Raw genomic sequence first — 14,792 nt, forward strand, 5'->3', positions numbered from 1 at the left:
CTTTTTAAAATTTATTTATTTATTTATTTATTTATTTTTACACTCCAGATTTTATTCCCCTGAATATTTACTTTTCTGTTTTTAAAATTAGATATTTTCTTTATTTAAATTTTGAATGATATCCCCTTTCCTGGCTTCCCCTCCAAAAAAAACTCCTGTTCCTTGCCCCTCCCATTGCTCACCAACCTATCATCTCCTGCTTCCTGGCCTTGGTATTCCCCTACACTGGGGCATAGAACCTTCAAAGGATCAAGTGCCTCTCCTCCCATTGATGACCAGCTAGGCCATCCTATGATACATATGCAGCTGGGGCCATGAGTCCCACCATGTGAACTCTTTGGTTGATGGTTTAGTCCCTGGGAGCTCTGAGGGTACTAGTTAGTTCACATTGCTCCTCCTAAGGGGCTGCAACCCCTTCAGCTCCTTGGGCCCTTTCTCTAGCTCCTTCATTGAGGACCCTGTGCTCAATCCAATGAATGACTGTGAGCCTCTACTTCTTTCTGTATTATTCGGGCACTGGCAGAGTCTCTCAGGAGACAACTAGCTATATCAGGCTCCTGTCAGCCAGCACTCCCTGGCATAGACAATAGTGTCTGGATTTGATGATTGAATATCGGAAGGATTCTCAGGTGGGACAGTCTCTGGATTGTCCTTCCTTCAGTCTCTGTTCCATAATTTGTCTCTGCAACTCCTTCCATGGGTATTTTGTTCCCCTTTCTAAGAAGGATCGAAGTATCTACACTTTGATCTTCCTTCTTGAGTTTCTAATGGTTTGTGGATTGTATCTTGGGTATTCTGAGCTTCTGGGCTAATATCCACTTATCAGTGAGTGCATACCATGTGTGTTCTTTTGTGATTGGGTTACCTCACTTAGGATGATATTCTCCAGATCCATCCATTTCCCTAAGAATTTCATAAATTCATTGTTTTTAATAGCTGAGTAGTACTCCATTGTGTAGATGTACCACATTTTCTGTATCCATTCCTCTGTTGATGGACATCTGGGTTGTTTCCAGTTTCTGGCTATTATAAATAAGGTTGCTATGAGCATAGTGGAACATGTGTGCTTATTACATGTTGGAGTATCTTCTGGGTTTATGCTCAGGAGTGGTATAGCTGGGTCCTCAGGTAGAACTATGTCCAATTTCCTGAGGAACCACCAAACTGATTCCAGAGTGGTTGTACCAGCTTGCAATCCCACCAGCAATGAAGGAGTGTTCCAACAGAGGCACTCTTAATTTGAAGTCTAGGCCACCTTTGGGCATTGGATGAGCCCCAGAGTGGGAGTGAAGGATGGTGGCAATGAGGATGCTGAGAAGGAGGTAGTCCTGGCACTGTCAAAGTCTCCTGAGCTGTGAGCACCCAACTCTAACCAGGATGGAGACAGGGAGAGTGGCTTTGAGTCCTTGCCAGGTTTGAGTTGGTGTTGACTGTTTCATCAGCATACTTCAGAGGGCCACGCTGGGCTCTGTCCTCCCAGAAGCTCAGGATGCTGAGTTGCACCACCCCTGGAAGTGATCCTGAGCAGCTGGGGTTGGATCTCTACTCACAATGCCCAGCTCATGTCTTTCTTCCTGATGATCCTAACCTTCTTTGAGCTGTTTCCTTCATACCTGGCAGTCACCTACCCTCCCGGAGACACCACTTTTCTGCCTTTAGTTTCCCACAACAGCACCCAGGTCAGTCAGGGGACTTGAGAATGTGGAAAAATGACTCGATTACAGTGTGAAATCCTAGTGTGTTGGAACCAGAAGAGGCTGTAGGTTTCATCTCACTCAATCTTCTATTTTACAGTGAAGAATCTCAGATCCAGACCAAGAGATTCAGAGGTTGCTCAGTAAGCTGGGAACAGACCTCATAGCAGGAGCTTGCAGGGAAGAAGCAATCCCTTTCGATAGAGCAGGAAGTCTCAAACTTGGTAAGTTTCAATGTGAGAAGCTGCCAGGCTGCCAGGTCACCTTAGGAGATGGCCCCAGCTTGCTGATACGGCTGGACATGGGTATTGACAAAGAAGAACTTTCTGGGTAAGACACTCTGCATTTAGCCAGAATGGTTATTAATTTGCTTAGATCATCATTATAGTACAAGTAGCAAATTTAATAATTTAGGTAGAAAAGTCACAGATATGAATAAGGCAGGGAACTTTAGCTAGTGAGACGTTGGGAAAATCCTAGGTAGGAAGGACAGAGAAGAGACCCAGGGACAGTCCATGTCTAAACTGAAAATGAAGTTGTGCTACAGAACGGTGGCAGGGGTGAAGTGGGGGAATGAGCCCCTGCCCTTTGCCCACCCAACACCCCAGTCCTCTCCCTTTGATGTACAAGCCTGGGAGTATCCTTCCTGTACTTTTAATCACATGAGGACATGCAGAGTCCAGATAACCCACCTGGGTTAGAGAAGCCCCTTCACCTGAGCTAGAGAAGCCCCTTATAGGACTTGGGTTCTTGTCTATAATGTGATGGAGTGGACTTACCTGGAGAAGTTTGTGGAGATAAAATTAGGGGAAGGGTACAGGGATAACCATTCTTTCCGGTTACCACTGCAAACTAGGCGTGTTTTCTGGTGTATAACCATGGAAAACGGTCACATTACCCTTTATTCCACTATTTCTCCCTTCCCCCTTCTCTTGATGCCTTTTTGAGACAGGGCCTCAGGTTTACCTTCAACTAACTGTAGCTCATGCTAGCCTCAAACTTTGTGTTCCTGCTTCAGCCTCCCAGGTGCTTGGATTACAGGCAAGTACCACCACACTTGGCTATCCCACCTCTGAAATGGCCTGTTTCAGAAACAAAATAAGAGGAAAAGACCTGAGTCTGAAAGGGACTGGTAATCACTCCACAGTTTTAGCCCAGGGGTTGCCCCACAGCTGGAAATTGGCATTTTCCTCTCTAGATTATTATCTGATTCTTGTGGAAGTCCTGAGAGTTCCTCCAGATTCAACTTCCTTCTCTCCCACAGTGATCTCAGGACACTGGCATTTTCATTTCACCATAACCCACAAACAATTGGAAGATAACTCCTTTCATTTATATGTCCCTGGGGTCCAGTAGTTCATCTGAACCAGAGAAGGTACCAAATAGCTGCCTGAGTAAATCGGTGGAGAGCAAGTACTCTGGACAGGTCTTCCTGGACCATGTCATAGGTCTGCACCTGAATACCCAAAAAAAGCAGGATCCTGTGAAAATCAAGGGGACAAGCATGCATACAGCAGGCCTAGCTGGGGTCTTGGGGAAAGCTGATTTCAGCGAAGAAAGCAGGACTTGGGCTACTTCTTTTGGTTTGCTTTCTGCTGTCCTCCTTGCTTTTCTGGCTCAGCAACGCCCAGGATTCTGGGCATGTCTGGCCTTCTAAAAATACTCAAGCTGCCCAGAACCTCCCAGATGTCTGAGAGCTGAGTCTGTGATTTCCCTGCCTGTAATGGGTCAGCCCAGACAGACATGGGCAGCCTAGGGTGGCTCAAGCCACTTCCTCTGCCTCCCAGCCACCAGCCCACCAGCCCACCAGGAGCTCAGCCCCACCTCCCTATCCTTGCTCAGCAAAGGAGGCCAGACCCCATAGACTGCTGACTCCAGGTCTTCCTCGGGAAAGATGAGAAAACTAATGTCCAAAGACCTGTCCAAGGCCCTCCCTACCCACTCCAAGGTGCCCCTCGTCTATATAGTGCCTGGAGACTTGGGCTTTGAGTCCAGTCTGACTGCCTAGCTTATCAATTGGAAGCTTCTAACAGCAGAGACCAGAGGAACCCTGAGTCTCCAAGGCACTTGAAAGGTATCCCACCCAGAGGTCACATCAGTGAGTGGAGATTAGTAGATAGGGTCCCACCAGGAGACAGAAGCTTCGCCTTCTAGCCCAGGGTCAGCTCCTCAGCTTCCATGACACTGTGCCTTCATCAGTTCTTGCCATCCTGAAACAATGAGCTGGCACCCACTCTGCTGGGAGTTCCTGTCCTCCTCTGCTCCATGGTGTGGGAGAAGGGCACATCGTCCTGATTGCATCCTGCTCTACGTTCTTAGCTTTTCTTTCCTTTTCGATTCTAAACATCCCTCTCCAGCAGCACCCCTGCCCCAGCCTAGTTCTACAAATGATATCCATTTTACCTCTGGCTCCAGATGCCAGGGGTGAGTAACTACTCCTAATTCACTATGTGACCTTGAGTAAGGAAGGCATTGGCTTTTTGGGAGTTAAAGTTTTGTTCCTTCTAAATTGGAGACATGAACCAGGCAGGGTAGTACACATTTATAATCGCAGCACTGGGGAGGCTGAGAAAGCAGGAGTGTGGTGAATTTAGGGTTACCCTGGACTGCATAGTAGGTAGCAGGTCAGCTATTGTTCTAGAGCAAGATGCTGTTTCAAACAACAAGAATAACAAAGCTGGGTGCGGTGGCTCATACCTTGAGTTCCAGCACTAAGGAGACAGAGGCAGGTAGACCTCCATAAGTCTGGGGACAGACTGGTTTACACTGTGATTGCCAGGCCCACCAGGACTAAGTAGTGAGACTCTGTTTCAAAACATAGTTTATAAATCAATTAATTTTAAAAAGAGGAGTACTGGTCTGGGGATGGAGCCCGGTGATAGGAAACTTGCCTGGCATGCTTGAGAGTTCCTAGGTTTAAGCCACAATCCAAAAGCAACATTGCAAGGCAGAACAAAACAGTAAACTGTTAAAAGTGCAATGGCTCAGGCTGGAGAGATGGGTCAGCGGTTAAGAGCACTGTCTGCTCTTCCAGAGGTCCTCAGTTCAATTCCGAGCAACCACATGGTGGCTCACAACCATCTGCATTGAGATCTGATGCCCTTTTCTGGTGTGTCTGAAAACAGCGAAAGTGTACTCACATACATAAAATAAATAAATATTAAAAAAAAAAACCAACAATAACAATGGCTCAGTGGTAGAACACTTGCCTAGCATATGAAAGCCCTAGTGTTTGGTCCTCAACATGGCCAAGAAATGAGTTATTTGATGTAGTTGAAAGGAGATGTTATATCTTAGGTCATGGTCATCACCTACAGAAAGACTTCTACAGGGCTAGCTAGCATGAAGTTTCAGCCAGTAAAAGGCCCTTGCTGTACAAAACTGAGGACCCAAGTTCAATCCCCTGGACCCACAAGAAAGTGGAAGAACAGAACTGACTCCACAAAGCTGTTTTCTGAGCTCCACACTGGTGTAGCTATCCACACTAGATAGTCACTGTCTTTCTAAGCAGCCATTCTCTATTGGGTGGAGAGAGGAAAGCCAGATGGGCTCTGCATAGATAAAATACCTGGGAGAGCTGTTAGCTGATAAAACTTGAGGGAAAGGCAAAGAATTATGTCAAAATCAGGCCTCCTGAATCAAAATGGGTTGCATTAACCGGCTAGCTGAGACGCTTCCTGCCCCTCCCCCACTTCTTCACTTGGTGACTTAATAATGTTTCAAGATCCCAGGCATGGGTCTCATCTGCTTCCCCAAGAAATCTCACTTATCATATGTACTTCTGTAGATTTTATTTTATTTTGTTTTATTTTTTGAGACAGAGTCTTACTATGTCGTCCTGACTGTCTTGAAACTCACTATACAGACCAGGTTGACCTGGAACTCACAGAGATAAGCCTGTCACCACCTCCCAAGTAAATACTGTATTCCTCTAGCGTTAGTCCAATAAAAGGATCTAGAAGAAGCAGGGCTGTACCTCTCTCTCTCTTTCTCTCTCTCCCTCTCTCTCTCTCTTTCTCTCTTTCTCTCTCTCGCTGTGTGTGTGTGTGTGTGTGTGTGTGTGTGTGTGTGCATGTGCATGGACACATGTATTGTATTTTGACAGGATCCATAGCTGGTCCATCCAATGAGGGATGACCTTGGATTTTTGATCCCCTTGATTCCACCTCCAGAGTACTGAGATTACAAAGTTCACATCCTTTCCTCATTTACACAATGTTGGGGATTGAACCTAGAGCTTTGTGCATATTAGGCAAGCATTCTGTCAACTGAGCCACATCCCCTATTGAGACTGCTTGATCTTTAATGCCTTCCCTATCTTTGGGGATGATAAGTTAGAAAGAAAAATGAGCTAGAGAAATGGAGAAGCCAGCCACTATCTTCCTTCCAGTGGCACATCACAGGTGTGTGTGGAGTAACTGTGTGCTGGTGAGAAGAACTGGACAAAAGTAGTCCTTGTGTCTGGACTCCTCTCTGCTGAAGAACCCAGACCCCAAGCCCAAAAGGCTTCTGGATATCCCAAAGATGATCTTTGGCCTAGGTGGGAATCCACTCATGCTATGTTACATTTTTGTGTTCTGTGGTTAAGCCTTGGTAATTAAGTTAATTGATTTAACTGGCAGCCAGTGTCATGGGGCTGCTGCAGGGACGCAGGTAGGTGTGCATCAGGGCAGCAGAAAAGAGGCTCTGTTTCCCTAGTAAAAGGGAAACAGAAAAATAAGATAATTATGCTGTGCATGTGCCCATGGGATCACATAGCATAAGCCCATGAGTTTGAGACCAGTCTGCAAAAATAGTGAAACCCTGTCCAAAAACAATAAAAAACATTTAGGCTGGTGCATCTTGACGGTAGAGAGCTAGGGCTACTTTAACATTGCTGAACATCTGTGAGACCCCAGGTTTAACTCTAGCATTATAAAGACAACAAGAACACACACACATTCTCTGTATGTGTGTCTCTCTCCTAATGTACACAAAAGCACTTTTAGAGAATCGTTGTTTGAGATCATGTATTTAAGATCAGGCTTCCCTATAAATGCACTACCTTTCCACCTGAGCCAATTCCTTTCTAAGCCAGGATCTCTCCATCTTTAAAATGAACAGGCTCCATCAGGACTAGGGGGCTCATGATTTTCTGCATGTTTCTTCTGTCCCCAACTATACAGGTGAACCGAAGTTTCATCAAGGTCAAGACCCTACTCTCCAGAGACTGAGGCAAATAGGCTTCCTGCCTCAAGCACACAAGGTTTTCTCTTGTCCTTAGGGAGTCCAGAACTGATGCTGACTGGACTGAGCCTCCAGGAGGAACAAGACCATCTGGGAGTTTGCACACGCAGAGGCCCACAGCTTGCTAGCTGCCTAGAGAAGAGGTGGAAAGGAAGCCTGGTTCAGAGTGAAACGGAAGTGCCTGAGCTCTGACAATTGCTCTTTCGTAGTCTCTGCAGCCAGGAGGGAAGTAAAACTGTTGGGCATCTGCAGATTTGGCCCTGAAAGTTCATGGGGCAGCAACAGGTGAGGAGAAGGCCTGGTGCAGGCTTGCTGTCTGGTCTCAGTCCTGGTCAGAGGTTATCTTTGGCAAGTAGGCTGGCTAAAGGATTCAGGAAGGATGATAAAGGAAAAAGCTATGAAATAGGTTCATGGAAGGCAAATCTCAATGCTGTGCTGAGCTCAGGCACTTGTATTTTAAGAAATGGGGCTTGGCTAAGTTTACCCCTGCAGTAAGGATTTCTGGAATGGGGGGGGGGAGTGGGGATACAAGAGGCAATTTGCTTATAAGGAGTCTGGGCCCTGTAACCTTGCTGGCAGTGGACTCAGCATTGTGGAGGATCATTAGGGGGAGATAGGATAATCATGATTTTTGATATGTGAACTGGGAAGGGGTCTTCTCAGAGAGAGGTCCAGGGATGGTTCAGTGACTTGCCTAAGGTCACATAGCTAATCAGTTGTTCCCGTGGGGCCTGAGTTTGAAAAGAAAGAGGAATTCAGAAGAGGATACAGCCAAAGAGAAGCATATGCTTGGTGCTGTCACCAAGATGTGAATAAGGTTAGACCTGGGAGGACAAATTCTGAGTTAGGGAAAGGAGGACACCCTCACAGAAGGAGTGGCTTTGACAAGCCTGGTGGCTCACACCTGTAACCCAGCACCTACAGGATTCAGGCAAAAGATAGGTTGTGAGTGTGAAGCCAGCCTGGGTTGCAGTGTGAACTCCAGGTTAGTGTGGCCCTCAGAATGAGAACTTGTCTCAAAGCAGAACAAAACACAATAAAACAAAAAACTAACAAAGAAGTCTAGTTTCTGAGACAGATAATTTTACTATGTAGCTCTGGCTGGCCTTAAACTCAGAGATCTACCTGCCTCTGTATTAGTGCTGGGATCCAAAGGCAGGCAACAGCACCCAGCTATGAGCATATTGTTAATTAATAAGGATGGCTTTGAACTGGCATTTAAAGGGGAAAATGGAAGCTTAGCCTGCAGAGAAAAGGGGGGAAAGGTGCTGAAGGCAAGGGGAACAGCATATGCAGGAGTTATTAAAAAGTGCGACGTTGCTAAGTCAGCCTGGCAAGTGTTGGACAATGGATGCACGTGGTGTGATCGGCACAACAAATGTACTTGAGAGGTGAGGATGTCCAGGCTGGCTGGTGCCAACCAATAAGCTTGCCCTTAGCTGCCACTCTGGTACTCATGAAAGAGCTCTCAGTGAAAAGTGGGCAGTGGAGCGGGCAGGAGGAGGCACGCTAAAATTTATTCTTGACTGCCTCTCTTCCAGTAGATGAGGGAATTATCTCCCAATTTCAAGCAAGTCCTTTAAAAGAGAATCAAAATAAATGGAAAATCCTGGCTCTTAGGTGGAAGTTTTTGAAGCCTTGAAAAGTTGTAGCTAGATCGTAGCAGGTGCCTTATTCTAAAAGATACTTGAAATACGCCACCAAGAACTATGTGATAGGCTTGGAATGTTCAAGGAAGGTTCAAAGTACACACACACACCTGGGAGGTAGAGGCAGGAGGATTAGGAGTTCAAGGTCATTTTTTGTTTACACAGTGAAATGGAAGCCAGTCAGCTACTTGAGTCCTTATTTAAAAAAATAAACACAAAACAAATCCAAAACAAAAAGAAAAGAGAATAATCTGATTGGCTACGTATAGTTGCTAACAGCATGGACAGTCACATGTTATATTGCTTTCAAATTAATCAGGATAAATAAAAGAAAGATAATGAGAATGAAAAGTTATTTATCTGGATATTTTGAATGAGTTTTTGAAAAAAATTGTGGACAATAACAAAAAACAAAATCTTCAAGATGTTGGGCTTAATTTGGAAAAAATAGGGTGCATTTAAGCAGAGGAGCTCAAGGGCAGATAGCTTGATCTAGGCAGCTGGGAAGGCAGAGGACAGAGTATGTGGTTGAGGTCAGGCATGAGTAACTGCAAAGGGGCCTTGATGAGAGAGCCAAGGGTGTCGGGCCCCTCCCCTGTTGAGAAAAAGAAACACACAAAGGTGCAGAGGAAATGAAAATTGAAATGTAGGCGTTCCTGTGGCTTTGGTCTGGGCAGGTGTGGTTAGCAAGGGAAGTGAAAGGAGCTGAGTGACTGACAGCCCAGCTCTGAGGGAGAAGGACAGCTTGTGAGGGTGTTGGAGGTCTGTCTCTGGCCAGGAGTGCCATTCCAGGGTGGGGTATAGTGAGGGGCTGTCTTAGTTAGGGTTTTTACTGCTCTGAACAGACACCACGACCAAAGCAATTCTTACAAAAGACAACATTTAATTGGGGCTGGCTTACAGGTTCAGAGGTTCAGTCCATTATCATCAAGGGAGGAACATGGCAGCATCCAGGCAGGCATGGTGCAGGAGGAGCTAACAATTCTCCACCTTCATCTGAAGGCTGCTAGCAAAATACTGGGTTCCAGGCAGCTAGGATGAGGGTCTTAAAGCCCACACCTACTCCAAGAGGGACACACCTAATAGTGTCACTCCATGGGCCGAGCATATACAAACAAACCATCATAGGGGCTATGCTTTGAGGAAAGCCAAGGGACAATGGGAAGCAACACATCCTCTCTCTCAGTGTCCTATTTCCTCCTGCCAAGCCTTTGCTCTTTCTTCTGACATGAGTGTCCCTTGCTACTTTTCCAGCACCCTAGGGTTCCTACCAGGCCCTGCCAGGCCCTGGAGAGCCTGGCTGAAGCTCCTGGTCCTTGGTTTCCTGCTGCTTCCTGCTCAGTTGCTTGGGCAGGTGAATGGCCAAGCTCTGCCTGGAGGCATGCTTTGTTCGGAGCCTTGCATCACATCAGCAGCTGTCTGTCCCCTTGCCACAGTGCTCCAACTCATTGACTCTGCCCACAAGAAGGTTTTCAAGTGACAGATAAACCAGAATCAGACCTTGCGGTTCCCTAGAAATACCAGTCCTTTGTATGGCTATCCTGAAGTAGGAATGGGGGCAGGGCTGCTCCCTTGGCTTAGCACTCTGAGGAAAGTCTTGACTTGGCTGATTGAAATGGCAGACTCTGGTGGAGGATCTTGCATCTGCCTGCAGGAGACTTCAGTGAAGAAATAAGCATACTGAAACTGTGGAAACTCATATGTGTGTGTGTGTGTGTGTGTGTGTGTGTGTGTGTGTGTATGTGTATACGTTTATATATATATATATATATGTTTTATTTTTTACAGTCCAGTCATTACCTCCCTCCTGGTTGGTTGTTCCTCTCACAGTTATGCATCCCATTCCACCTCCCCTGTCTCCAAGAGGATGCCCTCCCTCCCCCAACTCCTCCCCACCAGGCCTTCCTACTCCCTGGGGTCTCTTGAGGGTTAGGTGAGTCTTCTCTCACTGAGGCCAGACCAGGCAGTCCTCTATTGTATATGTGTGTGGGGGGGGGGGGGTAGGGTGACGGGATGTTGTAGTCCTAGTGTATGCTGCCTGATTGGTGGCTCAGTGTCTGAGAGATCTCAGGGGTCCAGGTTAATTGAGACTGCTGGTCCTCCTTTGGGGTCACCCTCCTCCTCAGCTTCTTCCAGGGGTCCCCTAATTCAACCACAGGGGTCCCCTACTTCAGTCTATTGTTTGGGTGTAAGTATCTGTCTCAGTCAGCTGCTTGTTGGGCCTCTCCCAGCACAGCTGTGCTAGGCTCCTGTCTGTAAGCACACCATAGCATCAGTAATAGTGTCAGGCCTTGGAGCCTCCCTTTGAGCAACTGTGGAAACTTACCTCAAGCTATTCCTGGAACCTAGGAAGAGGCAGTGCCGCCTAGTGGGATGGTGATCTGACAGGGAGCAGCGGGAAAATATGACAACCCTTCTCTGCTCTGATCCTCAAGTTCCCTCATTGTTCCAACCAACCTAAGTGGAAGCTGGCAAGGAGGCCTGGAGGCACAGCCTCTAAGGGTCAGTCGGCCTCCTGAGACAGGATATGGATGGATGGGAGTGTCGATCAGATGAGGTGCCCTGTGGCCTTGATACAGGCACTTTCCTGGGATCAGCACTGACTTAGAGAAGATTTTTCTGCTGCCCCAGAGAATAAAGTCTTAGAAAGTACCATGGCCCTTGATATTAAAGAACTCAAGACTGTGGCTGGAGACACAGTTCAGAGCTAGAGAACTTGCCTAACAAGCACAAGGCTCTGGGTTTGATCCCCAGCAATGAAAACAAAACAAAACAAACAAGAACCCAAAACTAGAGTCTGGCAATAGCCATTTAGTTCTCCTGTCTATACCAACATTAACAGAGACCGAGCTCTGAAGGCCACACCTGTGCCAAGGGCCAGAGTAGACTACAATAAACACACTTCAGGGGAGGGGTTGTGAGAGAGGGTTTGAGAGGTTCCAGTATCTTGTGTATATAATTACGGTCACAATGCAATAGCAGCAGGGGTCAAAAGTCAGACCAGCCAATCTGAAAACTCAGTTGACTTAAGCTGTAGCTAAGACCCCAAACGAATGCTCAGCATGCAGGGAGGAAGGGCTTGGGTGTTAGTGTGACCCAGCCCAAGGTGCCTTGTGCTTCGTCTTCTTTGTTAAACAAAAGTACACTTTTTCTTTTTTTAAATTGAAAATAGATTTGTTTCATATAATATATTCTAATCAAGGTTTAACCTCTCCATACTCCTTTCCTAACCTCCCCGTTTACCCAAATCCACACCCTTTCTTTCTCTCTCTCATTAGAAAATAAACAGGCATCTAAAAAAAAAAAAAAAAAAAAAAAAAAGACAACAACAGCCAGGCAGTAGTGTTGCATGCTTTTAATCCCAGCACTCAGAAGGCAGAGGCAAGCAGATCTCTGTGAGTTTGAGGTCAGCCTGGTCTACCAAGTGAGTCCGGGCCAATCAAGGCTACACAAAGAAACCCTGTCCTGAACCCTTCCCTCAAAATAATAATAACAATAAAAACGCAAACAAACAAGCAAACAAATAAACCAGAGTAAGACAAAACAAACATTCAAAAGAAAAAGAACACGAAACACGTATAGACACAGGGATTCACACATTTTCATACACAGAAGTCATGAATTTGGGATCCATGGTAGACAAACCAAAGACCTGTAAGAAAAAACAAAAATGCCCAAAGTATTATGAGCCGAAAACTTCCAAAAATACCATTGAGTTTGTTCTGTGTCGGCCATCTGCTGTGGGGCATGGGGCCTGCAGTCAAGTGTGGTTTATATGCCTGTGGAGACTCCACTGGAGAAAAGTAATGTTTCTTTAGTGAGTGGTTATCAGTCGGAGAGAATTTCTGGAAACTGTGTTTATTTCCCCTCTCAGTGCTGGAACCCCATCCAGCTTAGATCTATGCAGACCCTGTTCAGTTTAAGAAAATATTTGATGTATGGGTGTCTTGCCTGCATGTGTGTTTGTGCACTACTTGTGTGCTTGGTGTGTGAGGTGGCCAGAAGAGGAACTGGAATTACAGATGGTTGTGAGCCACCATATGGATTCTGGGGATTGAACCCAGGTCCTCTGGAAAAACAGCCAGTGCTCTTAACCACTGAGCAAACTCTCCAGCCCAATGTCTCCTCCTTCTGACCCATTGTATCCTCTCCTTTTAGGCCACACACTCACAAGCTACTTCTCGGAGGAGTTCCTGAAGGTCACAGTCCCTGTGCAGCAGACAGGAGAGAAGGCTACACAGGAGTAAAGGACCTGGCTCTACAGTCTGGTCTCCAGGCACACCCTCCCTTTAGCCTGTTGAACTGGGCCTGTTTCTATGACTTGAGTGCCCATGTTTAGTGTTCTACCTGTTCCACCCTTGGTCAACTTCAAGTGTCAGGCTGCAAATCTGTCCATCCAGCGTGCCTTCTAGGTACACCGTCATTGGTTTTATGGATAGAGACAAACTATAGAGGCCTCTGGGCTTGGGGAGTGGAGGCACTGACAGCACAGGAAAGAGTCAGAGAGTGTTCCTATAACACAGGAAGTAAGTACCATAAAGTCATTGCTTGTTCTGTTCTGTTCTGTTTGAGATGGGTTTCCCTGTGTAGCTCAGAATGGCTACCCCAAGGGGGTTGGTTGTAGTTTTGTTAGTAGTCATGCTCAAAAGAAGAAACAAAAGAAAGAAATTAGATTCAGGATCCTCCCCCACCCCTCTCTCTCTCTCCCTCTCTCTCTCCTCCATCCTTCCTTCTCTACTATCTAGTGACCGAGGAGTGGGGGGACTGGCAGAGGAAATAAAGGGTGGGAAAAAGAAGAACCCAAAAGTAGCAAAGACCAGTTATACTGATCCTTTTTCATCCACCTCCTAAGCCCTAGACAGGTATCTACTCCCATGCCTGGCTTCAAAGGGCAGTGCTTTTCATGTTTTAGGACAAACAGCCAAGAAGGGGACCTGTACAGAGCTCACTAGTTAAGACTGTCCTGCAGGCTCAGGTCCATTCGGCCTGGCATTTTGCTTTCACTGCTCCTCTGTTTTGAGTACCACGATCCCAGGCCTCACCTCATGGCCTACTTTCAATGCGGCCTCTGAGTCCCTTCCTTTACACAGAGTTAGTCTTTCCTCACTGGGAACTCACATAGCATTGTGCTTTGGAACTTCTCAGATTCAGACCTTGCCTGTCCATCTACATCGGGAGCTCCTACACTACAGGTACAGTCTCCATTTGCTCAGCTAAACTTGGTGCCTCCTTCCGATGAGGAGGAAGCTGGGTACACCCAGCCACTCAGAGGGAGTGGTTAACCCAGGAACACAGAGCAGAGCCGTCTGGCATCCCTGCTTCTTACTAATTCTAGGATCTCAGACAAGTTACTTAACTCCATCCTTAACATCAAGATAATGGAGGTTGAGAGAATCAGTGGGTGAACACATCAAAGCCTTCAGAGTTGTGTCTGGTGCCCCCCAAGTATCCCGAAAATGTTAGCTATTATTATGACAGCTGTTGTTAGGAGCCAGCTGGGTGTGCTTATAAACAACTCCTTACAACCCAGCAAACTAGTACCGACACACACTGACTCAACACAGCCACATTTTTGTATGGAAGAGGGTGGGTAACTGTAACCTAGTTTAGAGATGGAAAGAACCCCAAGGATGTCAAGGGCATTCATTCACATAACAAGAGCTATTTTACCAGTGTCAGCCACTGCCTCTCTTCCCAAGTCAAATTACTGCACTGGACTCGGATGTAACTCAGTATAGTAGGTAGGGTGCTTGTCTTGCATGCAGGAGGTTCTGGGATCAATCCCCAGAATGGAATAAATTATGTTTGTTGGTGCAAGCATGTAATCCCAACAGTTGGGAAGTAGAGGTAGAAGTACCAGAAGTTCAAGGTTATCTTTGGCTGAATATTGAGCTTGAGGATAGCCTGGAATACAGGAGACTTTGTTTCAAAGGAAAAAAAAATTACTCCATCCTAAGAGAGGGTTAAACAGTTTCCTACATAGTTGTCATCCTCAGCAAATATGTCCAAGTGTTTGGATTAAGAGATACTAGATGGGCCGGGCAGCAGTGGCTCACGCCTTTAATCCCAGCACTTGGGAGGCAGAGGCAGGTGGATTTCTGAGTTAGAGGCCAGCCTGGTGTACAGAGTGAGTTCCAGGACAGCCAGGGCTATACAGAGAAACTCTGTTTTGAAAAACCAAAAGAGAGAGAGAGGGAGAGAGAGAGAGAGAGAGAGAGAGAGA

General features: G+C 46.4%; 1 long non-coding RNA gene across 1 annotated transcript in view; it reads left to right on the plus strand.

Moving 5' to 3' along the window:
• The window catches only part of LOC116102661, a 49,972-nt gene extending 42,977 nt beyond the window's left edge, over positions 1-6,995 (plus strand). The window contains exon 3 of the long non-coding RNA XR_004123254.1: positions 6,958-6,995. This is a non-coding gene — a long non-coding RNA (uncharacterized LOC116102661). The remainder of the gene's footprint in view (positions 1-6,957) is intronic.
• Positions 6,996-14,792: the final 7,797 nt, after the last annotated feature.

The sequence above is a fragment of the Mastomys coucha genome, unplaced genomic scaffold (assembly GCF_008632895.1).
Source record: "Mastomys coucha isolate ucsf_1 unplaced genomic scaffold, UCSF_Mcou_1 pScaffold21, whole genome shotgun sequence".
In the NCBI taxonomy this organism is placed as follows: domain Eukaryota; kingdom Metazoa; phylum Chordata; class Mammalia; order Rodentia; family Muridae; genus Mastomys; species Mastomys coucha.